General features: G+C 42.8%; 1 protein-coding gene across 1 annotated transcript in view; it reads right to left on the bottom strand.

Moving 5' to 3' along the window:
* The window catches only part of doc2b (double C2-like domains, beta), an 87508-nt gene that overhangs the window by 68982 nt on the left and 3644 nt on the right, over positions 1–14882 (bottom strand). The gene's annotated exons all lie outside the window — the stretch shown is intronic.

The following is a 14882-nucleotide window of genomic DNA, read 5'->3' as shown; positions in this document are numbered from 1 at the left end:
TACTGAAACTATAATGAAAATTGAAGAATTTAATGAATTTGAAAGAACATCTGTGTTTGTTCCTCTGTTAGTTTAGAGAATTACACAAACTACAGATTTCAATGAATCCTGGTGGGAGGATGTGGAAATGCAGGGTCTGGGGGGGGGGGGTTCTACATAGTTTAGTATTGAAACTGAATTAATAGTAAAAGTTCCTTAAACTTCTTGCTTCACCTGTGTTGTTTTCACCTGGTTGTTTGTGTGTTTGTGTTCAAAATAAGTCAAACTCAGCGGGAACATTACTTGTGAGTTAATCTCCAGCCGATTAACTTTCGTAGCCAATTCGTCAAAAGGTCAAGGTCGACAAAACAAAACGGTCCAAAAACACATTTCTTATCTCATCAAATAATAAAGAATCGATCTACAACTTGAATTGACTATAGACAGGACCTGAAGTTTATATAGATCGAACACTAAAGTCAGAAAATGGCGTCTTAGTGTGGAGATGCATTGAATTTTGCCACCAGTTACATTAGGGACAGGATCTACAGCTCATGAACCAATCATCTGTCACTGTTTCATATTAAACCAGAGTTGCTTGAGGTATATACAGCCCATGCAGGTTATTCAAAGCTTTTCATTATAAACTGTATAAAGAGAAGAAGATGTTCCTGCAGAGAAACTAAACCTCGCTTCAGAGAATAACTCGGAGCTGTTTTGATTCATGACACGAGTGAAGAGTGATTTGAATAACGAGCGATAAAGAAACGCTTTGATTGATCATTGGGGGGGTGGAGTTGGGCTCAATATAATCAGCATCACCAGACGCCTGGAGTACACACACACACACACACACACACACACACACACACACATACACACACACACACTTATGCCCATGTGTGTGCTGATAATGATTTAATCAAAAGAATAATGCCTGACTGTAGCTCTACGTATGTATATGTGCATTTCCTCCTCCTCCTCCTCCTCCTCCTCCTCCTCCTCCTCCGTGTTGGTAGCATCCTAAAGGACTTCAGGAGATTTAATATAAAAGCCAATGAGCAGGCCCCTCCCTTGTTTGACTCTGAGTTTTGCCCGAGGCTGCAGCTCAATGGCTGACAAGCCGGCAAATTACAAATCACTGTTCTCAACAAGAAAACCTTGCTTCTTGAGAAAATGTCAACTTTCCCGAAACAAAAAACAAGTGAGGAGCAGGAAAATTGAAGATGAAAGGTTTTTCCAACAAACCGTAGTAAAAGGCGGAGGCCTGTGTACTAGATATTTAGGTGTAACACAGCGTATAACTGGAGGTGTATTACTATGTTATATACAGAGAACATTCCATTAAAGTGTCACATTCACATCCCTGAGCTGCCGAGGGGGAGGAGTCAAGTGATGTGGATGAAGAAGTGGTTTGCAATCAGGGGGAGGAGTCAGAGGGAAGAAGATGAGGATGAGAGTGATGAAGACGTGCTGTTCATTCGTGTACAAAGGCCAGGTGGTAAATGTACTTTCTGAACTAGGGATCTTCCGGCACAGTGCACCTCACCCGATAAGAAAATCCAATCACCCCTGGATCTCTGAAAGTCTCCCTGAAGTATTTACAGACGCATCAGCTGATGCAGACATTAATTCAGACGTCGTCAAGTTTGGCATCAGTGGAAACGATGATGAGGTAGAAGACAGAGCCGGTAGCTTTCTGCTGCAAGAAGAACAAATGCTTGTTGACATCCAGTTCTCAAAGAGCTCTCCACCTCTAGTGTAATCTGAGTTTAGCCAGGAGGAATGAAATGTTTCCTGTGGATGAATAATACCTGATGTTACTCAGAGAAGCACGTCTGGTGGTGCTAGATTACAAAGTGGAGGGATTATCAAGTGTCACTAGACTTTGTGATATGATCTGAGGTCATATTCCAATGAAAGGATTCAGATTATTATTATTATTTTTTAATTTTTTTATTATCCCAGGGCATCGTGAATCCTGAGGAGATGCAAACACGACATGCTCGTGTTCAGGACCTTGTGATTACATGCCCTCCTCCTCCATTAACTCTTCTGTCTCAATGTTCTCTGTGTCTCTGCACGATGAACCAACTGGGAAGAAAGGTGCTGACACACACACACACACACACACACACACACACACACACACACACACACACACACACACACACACACACACCCAGACACACACAGAGGAAAATAATCTCGAGAGTCACTGAGGCCTAACGAAGAACTGACTGATGTGTAGAATGTGTAGTTTCTGCTTGAGGAATCCACTCGTCCTGCAGTGCCTCCATATTGATCACACACACAGACACACAGACACACACACACACACACAGACACACACACCATCACTGGCAGAAACACTGTCTGAGGAGATGCACCTTCATTGATAAATGAATAAAAACAGGAGCATCTCCAGGTTCAGTTCCATCATGAGGATCTTTCAGGTAAAACACTTCTCTGAGGATCATCACTTCCCTCCATGTTCACTTTCTCATACAGGGTTCGTCAGCTGTAACTCATGGATTTATTAATAGTTCATGAATAATTCTAACCCTCAAAGATCATCTAGAAGCCAATAAAGAGAAGATATGAGATTAGTAAGACTGATTGTTTTGTTTTTTAGGGGTTAACCTTTAACAATTGTCTAATAAAAGGGTAAAGCAACAGGTGAGCAGTTGTAAATGTTAATAAATCATGAATAAATGTAATAAACAATAAATCTGCAGTTATAAATGTCACCAAGACACAAATTGAAGGTAATAAAACATAATTCAGAAGTCTTTAATTTATTAATTAAGTACTGAACATCAACGGCAATTAAAAAACAGTTATAAACGTGCTTATTTAATAAATCCATCAGTTCTTAATTAAGTGATTATAAGGGTAATGAACATTAATCAATTCCGCAGTTCTAAATGTTAACGTTTAAAAAGGTAATAAACCCAAAGATTATGAAGTATTCATGAGGAGAAATTCGTCAGCCCAGAGTTTTACACCTGAAATTCAGTTTGATGCTTTAACGTGAAACCTCAGCAGAAGAGTTTCAGAGCTGAACAATGTCAATATATGTAATTTAGGTGTTAGACAATTAAATCATTACATCAGTGACCTGATCAAAACATGATCTGTAGCTTCAACATCATCAGGATGAGAAGAGTGGATCCAACACATGGCACATAAATGCAAATTGCTGGAGTTAAATCTGAAAAAATCTAAATCAGATGAATATTTAATATTTCACAAAGAAACTGATGTTGGGAAATTCAACTAATAAACGTCAAAACATTCAATCTACACTTTCACTGTAGGATTTTCACTGAAACGTACGAGAGTGACTTCCTGTTTCCGACCAATCAATCAAGCGCCAGTCAAACAAAGAGGAGCCGTGGATTCTAAATGTCACGGAGCCTCGAGCTGACTTTACTCAGCCTGAAAGCTTTTCTGTACCTGAGCCTCCTGCGGCGAGGCGACTCCATCACCAGCTGCTCCAACACCCTCGACAGGCGGAACGGACGGAGCACCGGCGGAATGGATACTCGTCCTTTAGCTACACAAGTTCGATTCCCGAGTCAAAGGTCACAGCGGCGGGTCGGCGAGCTCAGCGTGAAAACAATCCATCTTCAGACAGAGAGGAAACATCTCAAGTCAAGAGTAAGAATAAGAGCCATTCCATCTGTATCGCCCCCTGGTGGCTGGCTGGTCATTTTAGGTCGTTCATCTCATTGATGCATGATCCGTGTTTGGTTTAATTTCCTTATTAGATTTATGAACACGGGATGAAATGGTATGATTGACAGCAGAGACTGACTCGAGTGTGTATTGACGTTCACTCTAAAGGACTCGTTAATCTTTATTTACAGTCTATGAAAACAAACATCGAGAGGAGGCACTAACCCACAAGCTTCTCTAGTCTTGAAGACCATGGCAATCTAGGATTCAGTATCGTGCCCTAGGACACTTTCGGGGATCAAACCACCGGCTTTCTGGCTAATGGACGACCTGCTCGTCCTCCTGAGCCACAAAGGACAAGCATCCAAATAAAAAATGGTTGCTAGAAAAATGGCAAGGCAATTATTGGATCTGTTGATCCATTTGCTTTGTTTAGTAACTGTCTTCTGAGAATTTGATTGGTTGGACTTCCTGTTTGACTCCAGCTCCAAATGACCCATCTGTGAAAGTTATGTTTTATTGTTGTACAATGGGAGGAAGAGGAGACACAAAATAACACAAAAGAACTGAAAACTGCCTCTGTGGTAAAGGGGGCGTCTCCAGGACCACATGTTGTTGTGATTAAACACACACACATTCACACACACACACACGCGACCTCCTAAAGTGAAAACAATACCTGATAACACAACCCCTCATGGTTGTGTCTCAACGGATGTGTTATTCACTGTAATGTTTTTTTTCCTCCACCTCTTTGTCGGTGAAGCACATTATAGGAAATGGCTCTAATAGTCGTATATGAAAGATTCAGTGGGGCTGTGTAGCTGCGTTGTCCATTGGAGAGTGTCCTGATCGAGTCCCTCTGAGGGTTTGTCCTGCAGTTCTCATCACATGTGGTTCTTATACATGTGATTATACATTTAAATCTCTCATATATGTTTAAGGCAATACGAATCTAATGTGTGAAGAAGCTGAAGTTGAAATAAAGAATAAATCCAGTCGGTTCTTTTGTCTTCATTCAACCAAAAAATGTCTGTGCATGTGTTTGGGATAAATAAATGTATCTTAATCTTAAAAAGCTTAATCTTTTATTCAAATTATTGGCTTAATCTGGTTAATATCTGAATATTGGTGTAAACACAGTCAATGACTCACTTGTTGGAGTTGATTGAGCTCGAACTCGCGGACGTTGCCACTCTTTGAATCATCCCACTTCAATGTTCTTGCTGTGGACTGGTTCCCCTGCACCAGAGCGAAACTGGATCAAGGCCCAGTCCCATTCAAGGCCCAGTCCCATTCGCCATGAGGAGGAAACCAGTTGTTTGTTATGTGCGTCACACGCTGGAGTCTCCTGCACGTTCTCACCGGCGGCCACATGCGGTCTGGCTGTTCCGTAATGAGGGTCTGACACCGTGGAGAGAGCTGCCGGGTGAGTGCATTAGCTGATGAAAGGTCTTCATTTCTATCCTCAATTATACAATTAAATGTCGGCTGAAAGCTTGAACGTCTGTAGCTAATGTCTGTGGCTTTTCTTCCTGTTACCGTCAGTGCAGGAAGTGGGGGAAACCCTGGACAGGCCTTATGTGATCAACACAATTATGGATTTCTCTGTTGATGAGGCTGTTTTGCTGTTTTGTGTGTGGATTCCATTCACTAATGGCTGACAAACATATTACACAATTCTCTAATCCTACACTGGTGAATGAAGAGGTCTACATGACAGGAGTTGGGAGTCTGTGCATTAATCAGGCTGCAACTCCTGATTCATGAAATCAAATGTGTGTGTGTGTTCTCCCTCTGGTTTGACACACTTCATAAACTGTACATATCCTGTGTGTATTTTTATCTTCCTGTCACTTTCCCCTCCCACAGATTCTGGCGCTCTGTTCAGTAAAAGCTCATCTGGTTTTCCAGTAGGCGACTCGGCCTCAGATATAAAAAAGATGCCATGAGAAGAGTTATGTCCTCGGTGGAAAGTTTAGTCATACAGAATCCCCACAACCCACTTCACTGGAAACCAGTCAGAGCTGAACACTAAGCTTCCACAATCGATATTCAGCTAGGAGGTAAAACTACTGACTGAAGACAGGACTGTGTGTAAACCGAAGCTTTAAGACGGAGACTGAGCCCAGACAGAAGAGACGAGCCCGCAGGGAATCGAACCTTTTTGAAACGCACAGTGTCAGGTAGCTGCCTCCTGAATGAGTGTGTGCAGCGCTGTGTGGGTTCTCTGCTCGGCTGCCGTCCTTCACAGAATAAAGATGTACATCAGGTGGGATGAGAGCAAAATGCTAATCGAGTGGAGTCGAGTGAAGAGCCGCAGGTTCTCTAACACTCTGGGATATGAAATGTATTTTCGAAGTAGTGGTGGAAAGTTACTCACGTCCTGTACTACTACACTTTACTTCTACTTGACCTTTCCTCTGAAAGGGAAACAGAGCTCTCTTTAATCCACTCTGTGACTTCGGCCGCTCGTTTGATTGCATCGTTAAGCAGCGGGGGATCATGGGAATTGTTGTTTTTTCACCGATGCAAATCTAGCTGAAGCATCTCAGGCTCAATTCATGTTCAGGGGTGGAAGGACCGATCTCTGTGACCGTGCAACAACACAAAGGTTCACCTGAGGAAGTCACAATCAAAAAACAAACACAACGAGAATTCAGACAGATGATTCCTTTATTCTGCTGCTGTGATCAGATGCAAAGAAGAAGGAGGAGGAGGTCTTTCATATTGTAGTTTGAATCTGGGCCTATTTCAGGTTCTAAAATCAATCCATCAAACGATCACTCGGTGTCACAGCAGATCTGCTAAAACGAGGAGGATCCCACTCGAGACTGCACCGGGATTTACATTCCAAAGACTTATTGATGTGTTTTATTTTCTCTGACACACACACACACACACACACACTCACATACACACACACACACACACTCGAGCTGACTGCCCCGGTGCCAACGCTCTGGAGAATAGCACGAGGGCTTAAAGTGCTTTGCTTCATTATCCCTTTAAAACCTGAGGGGGGGAATAAAGGAGAGGAAACAGTGGAGTCGTCACCTCAAAGCATCTCAGACATTCAAAGGGAACATCCATCCACCTTTCAATCCATCCATCATTCCCTCGTCACTGTGATAAGATCAAGACACAAGAAGAATGTACAGAATACGATAAGTGAATGTGTGAATATGAAGCTGCTCAGAACAGCTGGAGCTAAAACAGTCAAACGCTTCATCCTTAAAGATGATTGTACTTGGTGGGACTTGAATGGATTCTTTGACCAATCTGTCACTGGTGACTTCCAATATTGTACATATTGTACATCCAGAGCTACAGTTTTTAGTATATTGAAAACTAGACATCAGGTCTGAAAGCACATTCCCTCTGCAGAGGTTAACGCCCTTTTTCAGCATGTTTAAGAAAGAAGATTAGAATCTCAAATTAATGAGATCTTCCCTGAAGCATTCCACATGCTTCCACCAGGTTTCATGAAAATCCATCCAGTAGTTTTTGTGTAATCCTGCTCAATTACAAACAAACAATCGCAAATGAACTTGTAAGTGTAAGTGAATAAATGACTCCTCCCTGTGCTCTGGATCTGGACCAAAGTTTTATGTCTTGTTCCCCGGATCCAAACTAGAACTTTCTAACAGGGTTTCCAGTCTTATTATTCCAGTGTCTGTCTATCCCTCTAAGAAATGGATTTTCCACAATCTCCTGATCGAGCTTCACATATCAATTATCGTGCGGGATTAGAAAGGCACTCAGCTCTTGTAATAAAAGTAAAAGTGAACTTCCTTGATCAAATCTCTAAACCTTAATGGTTTCTTGGGTCCCCTGGCCCATACCCACCATTCCACAAAGTCTTACCCAGTTTAGAAGCTTTTTCACAATCCTGTTAACAGATTATCATTATATTACTATACTTTTATAAAATCTCATGAAAGGGAGTTTTTTTTTTTTAAATATACCACAAAAGGAAAAAAGAAGCCTGTTCGGTCCGTGACCTTCTTCCTCTTGATGTGAGGAGCGGTTCCAGTTGAATAACTCCTCTTCATCCTCCTCCTCACACAAAGTGGAGGTTTAAAGTAACACCATCACCAACGCCCCAACACGTATCGATGTAAGTGGACTTTCATGGAGAGAATCTAAATTTCCCTGGTTTCCTGAGTTTCTACAGACCGTGACTCAAACACACTCTGCGCTGCTGCCAGGAGCGGACGAGTCACGGGCCTTTTACATAAGCTGCTCTGTGATGGTATTTCTAATGATTATTTTTTATTTTGGAACCACCGCATATGAAATGTGCTTTTAATGGACAACATGACAACTAAATGTCATGCCTGCACAATGAGGAGAGCTTGATTTGCAAATCCTGTGGCATTAGCTTCACCCCGTGTTTCAAACGAGGCAGGGATATCGCCTCGATGAATTCAGAGCAGCTTGATATTTTAATTTAACCTGAATTAATCTGTCATGTCATAATTTACTCTCATACCCAGAATTCAGCTCTCAGTTTTCACATATTGCTCTTTCTTCAAGATATTTAAAAAATATATCTAATGGATTCTAATTTAAGTCAGAAGAGGAGGATGCAGAGATATGTGATTAAAAAGAAGCTGTGTAGTAGTTACACATCAGTTTTATCTTACAGTCACAAAGCTCGTTTCATTAACTCTACACAAACTTTTGCATTTCAATTTTTAGTTCGATTTTTTGCCATTTCCACAATTATTAGTTTTTGCAACAATCTCAAATGTATAGTTGCATTTATCTACTTTTTCTACAAACAAACTTAACGAAATGTTTATCACAGCAGCAGACCATAAGAGATACTGTATATTATATTAAAATATATGATACATATATATATATATATTGTTTATTACAGAGACTCTATGCTCCAGGCTCTGTCCCTTCCCCCAGATATGTTCACACTGATGTGATGTCGGAGCTACAGGTGGAGGCTGCGGAGGTACCAGAGGCCTGGACGAGCAGAGGGAGAGTTGGGAAATCTTTGCAGCTTCAACCGACCTCCACACCGGGAGGGTGTGTGTGACAGAGGATTAAGGGAGGTCACATGATCAGAGCAGCGAGCTCGCAGGAATCACTCCAGGCCTCCAGAAAAAGACAAATCTAAAGCCTACGGTCTCAGAAGTCTACACATGTTGGCTTTAAACACAATATTACTTCTATAAATCTGTGAGTAATCAGGTTGTATCACAACACAAAAACAATCAGCTGCTCAGTAACATTATAAATCGAGTCACTTTCCGAGAGGCAGATTAAATAACAAACACTGATTCGGTCTCTTTCCACCTGCTCGGCCTCGTCACCGCCGCTCCCACTGAAAATGTATATAATTACCATGGAAATGTAATTTCTGTGTGACTTAGTTCGGTGTGATCACAGATTACATGCATAATCTTTAAGCCTGCAGTTGTCTGGAGACCACCTGGCAAGAAAGACACTCGCTCCCCCGCCCGGAGGAAATCAAACCGACTCGAGCAGACAATAAAGGGAAAACACACAATACACCTACACCCAGGAAATCCCTCCGCCCGGCTGGTGTTAGTGCAGGTGAGCTCAGCAAGTGCCCTCAGCCCCCAGCTCGCTGCTCTCAGGGGCCCCCGAGGTTCTGTGCTCCTCATCGAGCACTTCCTCTCCCGTGGCTTCCAGGAGATCCACAGGAGCAGCGTGGTGACCTGCTATCGATCCGACTGACGTGGGATGCAGACGCTCGGAAAGAACACGAGTTCAAGCAATCGTCTCGAGGAGCAACGGGTTAGTTAGAGAAAGGAAGAATCTTTGGCCGGGTGGGAAATACAAGTGTGGGAGAAGCTCCTCCATTCATGGCTGAGGCCCAACCGCTGAGAAAACCACACGTTTAGATTGTAGTGAGACATGTGACGCAACTACACAAGGAAGAACACACAACTTTAGATGTTATTGAGGTTGTAAAAACTGCTCGATAGATCAGGGGTCGATGCTTCAGTTAGAACAAGTGAAGGGTGAGGGAAGGATATCTGACCCTCTGATAGCAACACGATGAAACTACCAGTAAACATGAACACGTGCATCTTTCTCCCCAGTGATCATTTGAAAGCTTTAAACTTTCCTAACCAGATTTCCTCTAACGTTCGCCTCATTCAACCGCCCACAGCTCGCTGCCGCTTCACGCCAGAGAGACGAGAGGCTAACAACCCGATAGCGGCGACCTGTCGGAAGAGCCCACTCCACGCAGCGCTGTGGTAAGTTAGTCAAGTGCTGATGCATCACTTTGCGTGGGCGCAGAAGTGATGCAGGGTTTTTTAATTTAGCCCCGTTGAGGTGGAGGATTTTTCATCCCGAGCATCATCTGCGATATAAAAAAAACAGAAAAACACACACACACACACTCATCCAACGGCAAGTGTGACCGACTGAAAGCCAAACTAAATTCATCCCCATCGACGACAGCCCCATGCAGACGCCAAATGGATCTGTGTAATAGCTGGAGTTATCATTGCATAATGGGCTTAGTGGGACTAGGGGTGGGGGGGGGGAGTAGAGGCCAAACTGCTGCTAACTTATAAAAACACTCGACGGCATCAGACGATAAAAAGCCGGGATGTGAACTGACAATGTGTCCGTCTGTCGTGGGCGCTGGTCATGAGGAAGCAGGGGACTCTCCGGTGACTCATTACTACTGCATGGCAGCTTGCACTGAGCCACATTACCGGATTGGACTGTCGCCGGCACAGCGGCACGGAAATCACTCTTTGCATTGAACTGAGCACCACGAGCCTCGGGGGGGGGGGTGGGGTTTCTAGTGGATTGACGCAGCTCCGGGTTATTTCTTTTTATTTCTTTTTGCAAAGGTCTGGAACCCGGCTTCTGGTCTGAGAGGCAACAGATGGCTCGACACACTGTGTGTATTCCTTTAAGGGCGGAGGGGAAGACAGGGTATTTAGGAGATTTGCTCACTGGTTGGATACTTGTTTTGATTATTTCTTAATTGTATTTGCAGCTCATTTCTCAAATTAACTAAGGTTTATTGTTTTTGCCGACACCCAAGGACACCTCACCATATATCAAAAGTAAAACAAATTAATAATTAAAGGTTCAGTGAGTAGGATTTAGTGACATCTAGTGGTGAAGTGTCATAATGCAGCAGAATACTCCTCCCCTCACACTCCTCTTCCAAACACGAGAGAGAAACTGTGGTAGCTTCAGTTGTCAAAGAAACTCAAAAGGTTTAGTTTGTCCAGTCTGGGCTACTGTACAAAACATGGCTGCCTCCGTAGAGAGGACCTGCTCCTGATGTTAATATAAAGTATTCAAATATAAAGTATTTAGATATAAAAGGCCCATTCTAGGTAAAGAAACACACTAGTGAAAACATCACTAATATTAATTTAGATTCAATTCTGCCAATAGTTCCTTTTCACCTAAATCTTACGCACTGAACCTTTAAAGTAAAACCAAGCGGCAAACTTTTATCATAACAACAGATGTGACGGCAGAATAGTTTAGAAGTCAAACACAGATTAAAATCAGATTAAGTTTCCTAACATCGAATTTGTGAAGACAACACGGACTAAAAGTAAATCAGTCTTAATTTGTCTTAATCTGTGAAATGAATCCTTCTAATCTGAATAAAGAAGCACAAAGACTCGGAGGAAATGTTTGGTCATCGTCGGCCATTCTTGAAATATCATAATTTAGTTTCTTCAATATGACTTTAATGCTCCGTCCTATAATATTTCCACATTATTGCCAAACTGCTTCTTTGCAGAATCGTTCCTCACTTTGAAAACAGCAGTGATCTGCAGCTTGTCTCTGTTACAACTCGACCTCTGCTTGAGTCCTGCTCTCACTCAGAATGAAGAGATATCAGTAATCCTCGTGCTCTCACAGTAAATTGGGATGAGATGGTGCGTATGGAAATATTTAATTATTATTCTCCTCTCGCTCCCCCCCAAAAAAAACCTCACTGCCATTTCCTCCTCTGACATTATCATCTTCTTTCTGTGGATAGGTGTCCTCGCCGGGCCGCGGAGGAAACTCCGCCGGCTTAGAGAGAAAATTAACTTCAGCTACTCTGCAGAAGTCATTTGAATTATGAATTAACCCTGAATATACAGCCGGACGCAGGAGAAGCTTCTGGAGCCGCAACAGATGATGAAGCCGACAGGGCGAGGAGTCAGAGGGATCACGTGAAGACGCCGAGACGGTAAATCCACAGAAGAAGAAGCTCTCACATACCTGAACGACTGTGAGGGAGTCACAGCAAATACTGATTGATTCATTCTGTGTGAAGATAACTTATGAATAAAACTATTAACAAATGTGAACTCCCTTAACTTAGCACATTTGATCTAATGTTAAATGTTGTACAAACTGTTGTCGGTGTGTTATTCTCTACACCTTTAAAATGATTTGCAATTATATCGTTAATTCAATCAGCACTTAAAACTCAATAAAAATTCAAATCTGTGGATTTGAAACTGTGAAAGTTTTTTAGTTTCAACCATAAACTATAAAAACATGGACGATATGACAGCTTCCAAAGAGTTGATTTAAATTTCTTGATCGCCCCCTGGTGGCTGGCTGCAGAAAAGGTCATGAACCCTGTCGCCTCCAAATGTTAAATGCATTTTTATCAAAGACGGTTTCTGTCACTCTTGGTAGTTTTCATCAAGTGTTTCCGATAAGTTTGGTTATTTGATGCTGTAAAAGAATCGGGGGTGAAAGGTCCTGATTGACAGCTGAGGCTGACTGGTGATTGGTCGAGCTCGTGCATCAGCCGGCTCCACAGATTCCGACTCCACATGACGTCTGCAACGCAAGATGGCCGAAACCATATCCAAGAGATTCTGGCTTCATTCTCGCACTGTGGGAGGAAGTGTCTGATGGTATTTCCAGTCTATAGTTTAGTTTAGGTTATGAATAATAAATTAATAAATAATAAAAAATAAGTGTGGTAGAAATCAGTAATGAGTAATATTTTAAATTATTAAATATACAACAGACACAAATCTTGAATACAGGTTATATATTAGTATAAAAATCAAATGGACAATATATTAGTATAACCAAAGTATATATGCTATAAAAACAGTTTTGAATCTTGAATCTTGTTTTCCTTCCCACTGTCGGATTTATTATTTGAATTATCATTTATCATATAACTGGACATCTTGAACATCTGTGTCTCTGTCCTCACGAGAGTCAAACTTTCAAAACATGTCAGGAAATCTCACTTTAATATTAAAAATTACTTCCCTCATTCTCCAATAAAAACAATGAAATGTGTATCTCTGCTTTGATTCTCTTTCTCCTCAGTTTGCTCAGATCCAGCCGCCCCCCCCCCCCCCCCCCTCTCTGTCTGCGTCTCACCAGTTGACAACAAGTAAACAGTGGCGCTCCACTCTGGTTCAGAGGAGACACTGCCAGAGCAAGACGACTCGGGGGAGACCTGTGTGTGTGCATATATATATATATATAACCGCCCCCCCCCCCCCCCCCCCCCACACACACACACACACACACACACTCCTCCAGACAACCAACCAACCAACCAACCAACCAACCAACCCTGCACCGCCCTGTCAACAAATATGGCTCCGAGGCTTATCTCTCTGAAAACACAGCGGCTCGTTCCCCCGGCCTCGGCGGCGACGTGGCCCTCGACACCCGGCGCAAACAACCATCAATTGATGTGGCAGAGATCCGGACGTCCAATTGGTTTTGATTACGCCCTTTAAGCGGGGGGGCTGGGACGCTGGGTGGCTGATGCACTTTTCCGTTTCAATTAGAGTCAAGTTTTTAAGTCACAATGAATCAGAAAGTGCCGGCGTTATGCAGATTTAACCAGCAGGTTGTTAGCGAGGACCCGAGGCGTCCCTGTGGGATTTGGCTCATGAGGGAGCTCCAGCGCCGGCGCCATACCCGCCCCCCCCCCACAACCCCCCACATCCCCCAGCCCCACCCCTCCTCCAGAGGACGCATGCAGATACTGGATCAAGTCCCGCAGGACGGCGAGCAGCCAATTTGGGGCAGCGCTGGTTTCTTTTAAACCACAAAACAACAGGAAGCTCAGAGTTCCTTCCTCTCGCATTTCACACAGCAGCAGAACCAAAAGTCTCCAGTGTAGATTTAGAAAAAAAAAAGCGTCTTATTCATTAGTTAAAACTTTAGATTTGAGTTGAGGAAGCTGGAGAAACTGTCGTTGTTCTGATGAGCTCCAGTTAAAGTCAGTAACTCTGAGGGACGTGATGCTGTAGAGTCAGAACCTCTTAAAGATAAGGTTGGTGATCCAGGAAACGAGAGCAGGCTACATATACATCCAGCCCCCCCCCCCCCGTCGAAACTCCGCCCTTCTGTCTATCGTCAGCGATGTCCCTCCAGCCAATCAGTGCATCAGGTCCGAGTGTAGTGATTGGGGTCGTTTGTATTTCGGTCCTGTCAAGGCCACGGATTCTTTCTTTTCAGACTTTATTTGATTTATTCATGACTATGAGGACGTGAAGAGGATTTCAACAAATAAGATGAAAAAAGAAATTGTTACAGAAACAAATCAACCCCCAAACTTCCCTTTCATCTTTTCTTAATTTGTATGTTTTATCAAGGTTTTTGGAATCAGACAATGAATATTCACCAAACATATTTTCTTATAATGAAACATGTCATTTGTCTGAGTTCTCAAGTCAAAAGTTTTTCTTTTCCTTTGTCAAAGATAGAACAAACAAATACAAAAGCTCCACTTGAATTTCAAGTTGCTGCTCCTGTTTTACTGACGGTCTTCTGTTGTTTTCCCTTAAAGCAGACGTGTGTGTGTGTGTGTGTGTGTGTGTGTGTGTGTGTGTGTGTGAGTGTGTGCCTTGTGTTTCTTCTATTCAAACTCCCGTGACGCCAGCAGCAGCAACAGCTTGGGATTATTTGGGACGTTGCATCAGAGCCAGACAGCCACTTGTTGTTTATTAGGTTATTTATTTATTAATTTATTTACTCTCCTGCCTTCATTAGTCACATCAGCTCGTCGGTGAGGCCCGGTAATAAACACACAGGATTACCTGTCCAACATTTTTGTATTGACAATTCATTTCTATTGTTGAGCAGATGATCCGGCGTCTTATCACCGGGGAGGACGGTGGTGAGGAGATGTCGCGGTTTAGACGTTTACACGAACCTCAACCGTGACAAGTACACATCACAACAAGCCACAACATCACAACACCTGT

Source organism: Pleuronectes platessa, chromosome 15 (genome assembly GCF_947347685.1).
Source record: "Pleuronectes platessa chromosome 15, fPlePla1.1, whole genome shotgun sequence".
Classification (NCBI taxonomy): domain Eukaryota; kingdom Metazoa; phylum Chordata; class Actinopteri; order Pleuronectiformes; family Pleuronectidae; genus Pleuronectes; species Pleuronectes platessa.
The sequence above is the reverse complement of the archived record's forward strand: the minus strand, read 5'-3'. Positions and strand labels throughout refer to the sequence as shown.